Source organism: Triticum dicoccoides, chromosome 6B (genome assembly GCF_002162155.2).
Source record: "Triticum dicoccoides isolate Atlit2015 ecotype Zavitan chromosome 6B, WEW_v2.0, whole genome shotgun sequence".
In the NCBI taxonomy this organism is placed as follows: Eukaryota; Viridiplantae; Streptophyta; class Magnoliopsida; order Poales; family Poaceae; genus Triticum; species Triticum dicoccoides.
Genome location: NC_041391.1, coordinates 658,782,326 through 658,792,336, shown reverse-complemented (window position 1 = coordinate 658,792,336; position 10,011 = coordinate 658,782,326).

Genomic DNA, 10,011 nt, shown 5'->3' with positions numbered 1-10,011 from the left:
CAGCGCCATGCCAGCTCAACTTAAGTGGAGACGTATTGCCCAAAATACGTGTCCGGCATCATCAGCCCTCCCTCGCGGCCGAACGGCTGGGCTAGGCCCAGTTGCGCCAGACGGTTAGGTCTCGCCCAGTACGCACCTCTGCCCTTCTTCTTTTTCTTCTTTTCCAGCAGATTTCAAATAATTTCCACATCTACCATTTCACATCCAAATTTGGTGATTCAAATTTTCTCATACTTTTAAATTCATTCTCTATTTATCCAGATAGGGTGAACATTTTTCCTAAGCCTGGTTTTTACTGGATCTAATAAATAGTCCATTTCCTTGATTATTCCAGCTTAGTAAATTCATAGGAAAATCATATGAACTCTAAATGACTTGATTCTTCTTCTGATATTTCTCAAATTTTATCTAGTTTATTTGAGTATTTATTTCTCAAATTTCCAAACAACTTTTACATACTGTTTTGGAATTGTGTGGTAATTGAAATATTTTTAAAATAGGAAATGGAGGGGAGATATAATTTTCAAAGTTTTGGAATGCACCCAACATTTCTGCATACTCAAGGCAAGCATTTTGAACACATGATATGGTCACTGCATAATTATTTGTGACATGTGTATTTGAATTATGGATATGTTCAATTCCTATAGAGTTTGCATATTGTTGGTCATACATGCATGATCCCCTTGATGGTATTTTATTTTCACTTAAACATTAAGTATAAGTGAGTACGGTTATTTTCATGTGCCATATGTGCCTATATTGCTCCATGCTAATTTGCAAGAAGAATCAGTCACAAGAAAAGTGACCGTGAGACTGAAATATCATGGTGACGAGAATAACCAGTGAGGGTATGTTGAGACATACCAGAGGTAGTGTCCCTGTTGGGTACTGCCAAGGAGTTGTATTGTGCTAACCACTGCAGGAAAACTTAAACCTCCTGAGTTGACCATAGATTGAGTCTTGTTCCGGTAACCCCCATACTGGTTCGTGCTACCACTTGTCCCCGCCGTAGACAGGGTACGGTTCAGTGAGTTGTTAACCCCTTTCTGTGCACACACCGTAGAGAGAGGCCACGATGAGGGTTTCCAGGTACCGGCTGCAATGCCAGTCATCGGGCCACGGGGCATGGGAGTATCCGGCTCGGCCGAGAGGGGGGCACCCCTTGTAATCCTCGCGTGTTAATAGTGATCCCATGCTACTCGAGACGATGGTCTCCCCACCTTAGAGTTTCTCTTGAACGATGCTTTGGGTGATTCCTGGCATCCAGAAAGTTAATCTGGTGTGTGCTGGTCAGGCGTCTTTTCAACCCAAAGGCCGTAACGGGAATTAGTCGGCGTGTCGGTGCTGGCTAAAGAAATCCTTTAGTTGTGGGTAAAGAGTACACCCTCTGCAGAGTTATATCTATTCGAATAGACGTGTCCATGGTTAAGGACTACAGTCTGGGTTGGTCAAGTGTTGGTCTTAGTGTCAGTCTCTGGAGGAAATAATTAAATTGTTCATGGTTCATTTTGCAGGATAATTATTGTCACGACTGGTGCTATTATGAATATTGTTGTTGATATGGATATTGTGGTGGACTAACCTTTTCCTCTTATGTCTAACCTTGAGTATCTCTTGGGATGGCTAGACTACCCGGGATACTCAAATTTATTTTCGTTTCTGAGTATCACTTGGGATGGCTAGTCCACCTGGATACTTGTGTTATTATTTTCTTATAAGCCCTTTATGAGGTGTCGCTCAGACACCCGACTGTGGCATTTCTTTTCAAGACCTCACATGGCGTCGCTTGTGTTCTCGGGCGGTCCTGTCTCGCCCAATTCTCTTTTAGACACCCGTTTGGCATTTCTCTTGGAATTCTTCGGGCGGTCCGACACCCGATGTTCCGTTTCATTTCTTTGATTTACTAATAACATGATTTACTTATCCTTCTGCACCGTATGAATATTTATCATGCCATGCTTTAATACTGAGTCAACACATGCATGTAATTTAATTCATCATGAGCATATGCATCCGGTATATCTTTTGTTCTTAATGTTTGCGAGTACATTCAAACGTACTCACTGGCTTGTCCCTGGCTATTGTCTTGGCCAGATCATGTTTCAGAGAGGAGTACTACGACGACACCCCAACCTAGGATTCGAAGATAGCAGCCACACGAGATATGAGTTATCCAGGTCAGTTGTTCCCATGGGAATGGAGTTCCATCAACATTGAAGATCCACGAGTCGCTTCCATCATCTGCCACTAGAAATCATTGTTGTACTCAATGGACCTATAAGGTCTTGTACTCAAATCCTTGTAATTGCTTGGAATTCTGTATCAAGGAAATATCCACCAGCAACAGTAATCCTGGGGCTGGTGGTAACATACGGGTCGTTTGCTGGGAATTTATGTCCCAGAAAACCGGCCCCGACAACCTTGGTATCAGAGCCAGGCTGACCACCGGCTAATCCTATCTTAGCCTGGTCACTATCCCTAGGTTTCCACACCCTCCATATCCTTTCTTATCCACCGTCAAGCTCATCCTATCCGATAGCCTGCATAGTGGCGAGCCGACATCTTTTTGATAGTCGGTGCCGAACCTATCGTCCTAGGCCGTAGGCCGTGCGCCCGTGGCCGACACCTGAGTTGTCCCATCCGCAAGCGTGTGATGGAAGACTCCGCTGCCTTATAAAGGAAGCCTTACCCTAACCCAACACATCACAACTCTCACTCGCACCCTGATTTCCAAACCACTAAGATGCCTGGTCCCATCGTCCGCAACGAGACCACCGCATCCGAGCTTGGAGATTTCGTAGCAATCCTTGCCAATCTCACTCATCATGCTTTTGGCATAGGCAAACCTCCATAGTATGTTATGTACTAGGAACACACAAGGGATGCCATTCATCACTTCTGGGCCACGGTGCACATCTACAGGAGGGGCACCACATCAGAACGTCCCTACCGGTTCACCGGAAGGGCGACCTCCGACGAGCCCCAAGCCATCCAACTTGCAGCCCGAGAGGGTATAGGTCATCTCCGGCATTTGTCGCCGAGGGTTAACACTCGCCCTTTCTTCTACTACCATAGTCGTGAAGGTGACCATGAGTCGGATCCTGCTCTAGTGCATCTGGTGCGCTACCTGAGAGTGCGAGAGGCACTATTTGATCAGGTCACTAATGACCTGATTGCGACTCGCAGGACGCTTGCTCTCCTGACACCGATGAGAAGTGAAGCTGCAACTGACACCGACACCCCGATAATGCTACTTGGGAGACCAGTTGATCCCCCAAGATCTGCTCCTGTCATCCATCCAGTTAATGCCTTCGCCTCCCCAGGAGAACTCCGTCGTCTCTTGGAGACCTACTCCAACGGGATTGTGACCACGAGACCCCACGAGGGGCATCATCGCTATCCCAGCACTATAGCTCCCCATCCTACCCCGAACAACTCCGACACTGAAACTAACGGAGAGGCCTCGACATCTGCAAGACACGCGCAACTGGATGTCAATGAGGTGGACTGAGTCCACCAGGAGTGTTATCAAATCCTAGTAGTCCTGTTGTCTTGTATTTTCAGGGTAGCAATTGTATGGCGTAGTGAGCTTGTCAACTACCTATGTGCCATTGTTGCAATGGTATTATGTGAGATCTAGCATAAATTATTGGTGTGTGGCAACAGAGTAAATGCTAGACGTAACCGTCGACACACATAGTAACACATCACACTCCTTTTGAGAAGTGGTGTCCGAGAATTTGACTTGGACAACCCTATGTCGAAGCCGATGCACAAGTCGTGTCAGCACCACATCGTGTTTCCTAACCCAGTCACCTTATAAGGGGCCGTATCCATGCACCACACCAGCCACCACCACACTTGAGCATCACTCTTCTCCATTCATCCTTCCATGTCTCACCCCGGAGCCTAGCTACGAACTCCAGATGCAAGCCCTGGTAGTTTCGTTAAGGTTTTTAGGGATCTGACCCGCAACACCCTTAGTTCCAGCCACCCACCCCAGTATGAGTTGTTCAAAATGAGGATCACCCCCGATTCCTTGAAATACTGGGCAGTTGTGCACATCCCACGAGAGGATTTTAATCAAGGCCCTCCATAAGTTGTCTTCGTCGGGAGATCCATGCCAACTTCAGGCATGGCTATTGAGGTTGCTGCTTATGAAGCAGTTACTCGTCTTCGATTCACAGTACCCGCTGCCAGTGAAAGGAAATACTACTATTTCCCGAGCCGTGCTGCTTCTGGAGCAGAAGCCACGTTCCGTTGTGAAAGCATAGAGAGGGATCTAGCTCTGGCCAACCTCATTCAGTATGTGATGGCCCAGGAGCATCTAATCCAACAACTAATGGAGGTAATTACCTCCATTACCTTGCTGTTCTAAATCCACACATCGCCATTGGTAGACCACCATGGCCAACTCCGGAAGGGCATGTTCTTCGTTTACTTCCTTCATTTCCCCCGGAAGAAGAATAATGTGGCCCAGCACCGGGAACCTTCCCACAAGATCCTGTAGATCTCGCCTCAGACCGTAGACGATCATTGTTGATGTACCTAGCACTAGTTTACTTGTTGCGACCATTGTATTGTAATTTAGGGCGTCTGTCGTAAGTGCATTGCCATGATTGCATTCTACATATGACCATTGTTGTGATTTGCAGTCAGTTCTTCTTCCCTTAACAAATCTCGAGGACGAGATTTTTCTTAAGGGGGGTAGAGTTTGTAACACCCCAAAAACATAAATCAAATTTTATTAAGTAAAATTTGGCCAGAAATAAAATTTTCAATTTTACTAGGCCAATTATTAATTTCAGAGCATGTTCTATTTTCTATTTTCCAAAATTCTTCTCTCCATAGAAGATTATTTGTGTGAAATGTTGTGGTCCTTGGTTGTTTTGTAAATCATTTCATTTATATCATAAATAACAGTAGGGAATATTTCCATAATAAAATTTGCCACAAGTTATTCTTTTAAAAGCATTTTCAGTACTTGAAATGCTTCTGTTGCACTACAACTATTTTAAATAATTGTTTTAAAATCCCACAAAAGTTATGAGAGGTTAGGTCATGCCTATAAATCACTTCTATGCAAAAACCTAACTATGTCTTTTGAAAATTTTGAGTGAAACATCCACTTTTCAAATTTTGTGCCATTCTTGAGTTATAACTACAACCCTACTTTTCCTACCTCCACTACTTCTGTAACTTTTCCATCTTGTAGTCCTTCCAACCAAAACCTTAACTCCAGGAGATCAGCTCTATTTGCATCTTTTAAGTCCACCAAACACTCCTCTGAAGTTTCTGTCCAGAACTGAATTCTGGTAAAACTTGCACTAGCAAGTTTCTCATCTTGCAAAACTAACTTCACCACCATCTCTATCATCTAAAGAGACCCCACCCTGCCAAGTTTCAAATCCATCAATGTCCTCTAGCTTGCCCTAGCATTCTGTCGAACTCTCCATGTGCATGACAGAAATCGGCAAGTTCATAAACTTGCATTAGGCGTCTGCTCATCTGACCAAACCACCCTGTCAACTAGCTCTAGTATTCCCCAAATCAACTCTCTGGAAAGTGGCACTAGCATCACAGGCTCCTAGACCACAGAGACATTTTATCGAGCACGCTACGTGCATGTCGGGAGCGTGTCCAGAGCGCGCGTTTTGCACGCGTCAACACCGAGCTGCTCCCACCACTCAGCCGCCTCCCCTCTCATCCTGATCCTCCTCTGGATCAGCCCGACCACCAGGAACCTCTCCGACACCCTTGCTTGGCCCCTAGTCCGTCCACCTCCGTCCATGATGACCAAGACCACCACCCGACGAGTCTCGCACGGCCACGTCTCTGCCCGACCCGCGTGGTGCGCCCCGAGCAGCCCAGCTCCTCCCAGGAGTAACGGCGGGCGGCCACCGCCCTCACCGTCCACTCTGCCGACCTCAACAGCCTCACCTGCCGCCGTAATGGTCGCCGCCGCCGTGCTTATCCTCGGGACACCATGGAGCCGACTCCGTCGCGCTATAAAAGCTCACCCCGGGCTCTCTACGATCCTAACCACACTCCCCTCCCCCTCTATGATTTTCCCCGAGCAGTGGAGCAACCTACAACGGTCGTCTCCCCCATCTCCGGCAGCTTCAGCCGCCGCCTTGTTCCAGTCGGTTCCGACGCAGCTAGTGCCTCCCCCTCACATATTTCTTCTCCACCATCCACCTTGAGCACCCGATGATCCATCCCCGTCATCAATTTAGCTCGGGGTCAACCATGGGAAAATCCCCTCTTCTGCCCGATGCCGCCGTCCGCCGGAGTCCTCACCGCCGGAGACTCCATCCACACCACCGACTATGGCAACCACCTGAGGAACCGCATCGACCCCCTAAGCTCGATGGTGAGCTCATCTCACCGAGGGGCGCCTCCAATCGCCGGAGCTCCGCCTCTATTTTGCTGGAGGAGAAGGCGCGCATGAGGACCGGTCAAACCTGACCAGTGGGCCAGGTGGGCCCACTCAGTGCCACGCCAGCTCGACTTAAGTGGACACGTATTGCCCAGAATACATGTTCAGCGTCATCATCCCTCCCTCGCGACCGAACGGCTGGGCTAGGCCCAGTTGCGCCAAACGGTTAGGTCTCGCCCAGTACGCACCTCTGCCCTTCTTCTTTTTCTTCTTTTCCAGCAGATTTCAAATAATTCCACAGCAACCATTTCACATCCAAATTTGATGATTCAAATTTTCTCATACTTTTAAATTCATTCTCTATTTATCCAGATAGGGTGAACATTTTTCCTAAGCCTGGTTTTTACTGGATCTAATAAATAGTCCATTTCCTTGATTATTCCAGCTTAGTAAATTCATCGGAAAATCATATGAACTCCAAATGACTTGATTCTTCTTCTGATATTTCTCAAATTTTATCTAGTTTATTTTAGTATTTATTTCTCAAATTTCCAAACAACTTTTATGTACTGTTTTTGAATTGTGTGGTAATTGAAATATTTTGAAAATAGGAAATGGAGGGGAGATATAATTTTCAAAGTTTTGGAATGCACCCAACATTTCTACATACTCAAGGCAAGCATTTTAAGCACATGATATGGTGACTGCATAATTATTTGTGAAATGTGTATTTGAATTATGAATATGTTGAATTCCTATAGAGTTTGCATATTGCTGGTCATACATGCATGATCCCCTTGATGGTATTTTATTTTCACTTAAACATTAAGTATACGTGAGTATGGTTATTTTCATGTGCCATATGTGCCTGTATTGGTCCAGGCTAATTTGCAGGAAGAATCAGTCACGAGAAAAGTGACCGTGAGACTGAAATCTCATGGTGACGAGAATAACCAGTGAGGGTATGTTGAGACATACCAGAGGTGGTGACCCTGTTGGGTACTGCCAAGGAGTTGTATTGTGCTAACCACTGCTGGAAAACTTAAACCTCCTGAGTTGACTGTAGATCGAGTCTTGTTCCGGTAACCCCCATACTGGTTCGTGCTACCACTTGTCCCCGCTGCAGACAGGGTACGGTTAAGTAAGTTGTTAACCCCTTTCCGTGCACACACCGTATAGAAGTCCACGATGAGGGTTTCCAGGTACTGGCTGCAATGCCAGTCATCAGGCCAGGGGGCATGGGTGTATCCGGCTGGGCCAAGAGGGGGGCACCCCTTGTAATCCGTGCGTGTTAATAGTGATCCCATGCTACTCGAGACGATGGTCTCCCCGCCTTAGAGTTTATCTTGAATGATGCTTTGGGTGATTCCTGGCATCCAGCAAGTTAATCTGGTGTGTGCTGGTCAGGCGTGTTTTCAACCCAAAGGCCATAACGGGAATTAGTCGGCGTCTCGGTGCTGGCTAAAGAAATCCTTTACCTGTGGGTAAAGTGTACACCCTCTGCAGAGTTATATCTATTCGAATAGCCGTGTCCATCACTAAGGACTAGAGTTTGGGTTGGTCAAGTGCCGGTCTTAGTGTCAGTCTCCGGAGGAAATAATTAAATTGTTCATGGTTCAATTTGCAGGATAATTATTGTCACGACTGGTGCTATTATGAATATTGTTGTTGATATGGATATTGTGGTGGACTAACCTTTTCGTCTTATGTCTAACCTTGAGTATATCTTGGGATGGCTAGACTACCCGGGATACTCAAGTTTATTTTCGTTTCTGAGTATCACTTGGGATGGCTAGTCCACCTGGATACTTTTGTTATTTTTTTCTTATAAGCCCTTTATGAGGCGTCGCTCAGACACCCGACTGTGCCATTTCTTTTCAAGACCTAACATGGCGTCGCTTGAGTCCTTGGGCGGTCCTGTCTCGCCCGATTCTCTTTTAGACACCCGTTTGGCATTTCTCTTGGAATTCTTCGGGCGGTCCGACACCCGACGTTCCTTTTCATTTCTTTGATTTACTAATAACATGATTTACTTATCCTTCTGTACCGTATGAATATTTGTCATGGCATGCTTTAATACTGAGACAACACATGCATGTAATTTAATTCATCATGAGCATATGCATCCGGTATATCTTTTGTTCTTAATGTTTGCGAGTACATTCAAACGTACTCACTGGCTTGTCCCTGGCTATTGTCTTGGCCAGATCATGTTTCAGAGAGGAGTACTGCGGCGACACCCCAACCTAGGATTCGAAGATAGCAGCCACACGAGATAGGAGTTATCCAAGTCAGCTGTTCCCGTGGGAATGAAGTTCCATCAACGTTGAAGATCCACGAGTCGCTTCCATCATCTGCCACTAGAAATCATTGTTGTACTCAATGGACCTATAAGGTCTTGTACTCAAATCCTTGTAATTGCTTGGAATTCTGTATCAAGGAAATATCCACCAGCAACAGTAATCCTGGGGCTGGTGGTAACATAAGGGTCGTTTGCTGGGAATTTATGTCCCAGAAAACCGGCCCCGACACTACGACACGTGCGCGCCTCTACGTCGAATGACAACGCTACGTACGCTTCGACCAGGTGGGTCCTAACTGTCAGGCACTTCCTTGCGTGCGAAGATGTAGCTGGTGGGTCCCAGCAGTCAGGGGGAAATGTTTTTTTCGCGAAATATGGTGGCCCGTCCGGTGGGTCCCCGTTGTCAGGTGGAGGAATAATTATTTTGCGCGTAATAAGGAGGCACTTCCTTGCTACGGCCGTGGACCCAGTTGTCAGCCTCTCCATGTACAGTCCATGTTCGATGGAAGCCGTTCCTTGACCACGCCGCGCCGAGAGCACCAGGGCGGTGGACGACGGCGAGGCCTAGGAAGGGGACGATGCGGAGCCAGGGAATACACGGCAGTGGATGTCCACGCATAGAGGAGTACAAGGGTTCACTGGTTCGCTGCGGTGTGAGGCTGCCGTCGCCGCAGAATAACAGGGGGTGTGGGTGAGTAGAGGGATGGCCTGGCCAGCAGTGGGAGTAGTAGGTGGCAGTGAGGCCTCCACCGCATCGCAGCCGGCCATGGGAGGCAGGAGCACGAGGCACGACCGGCGCTGGTTTGGGCGGCTGGAGCAAGAAGACCAGAGGTTGAAGAAGCACTACGGCCGTTGGATGGACATCGTACGGTCACTGGAGCTAGAATCGTGCATATTGACTAAGTTGACAAAGCCCTCCGTCCCTGTCAACTTAGTAGGCCCACAAGTTAGCCTCCCACCAAGGTGGGTCCCAACTAGTAGGGGGGTATTCATTTTTTTGTGCGTAATAAGGAGGCACTTCCGGTGGGTCCGAGCTGACAGCAAGGGGAACATTTTTTTTGCAAAATACGGTGGCCCGTCCGGTGGGTCCCAGCAGTCAGGGGCAAACGTTTTTTTCGTGAAATACTAGTGGCCAGTCCGGTGGGTCCCTGCTGTCAGGTGGAGGAATAAGTATTTTCCGTGTAATAAGGAGGCACTTCCTTGCGGCTGCCGTGGACCCAGCTGTTAGCCTCTCCACGTACAGTATTCTTCTGATGGAATCCGGTCGTTGACCATATTGACCATGCCGCGCTAAGAGCACCACGGCGATGGATGACGGCGAGGGCTA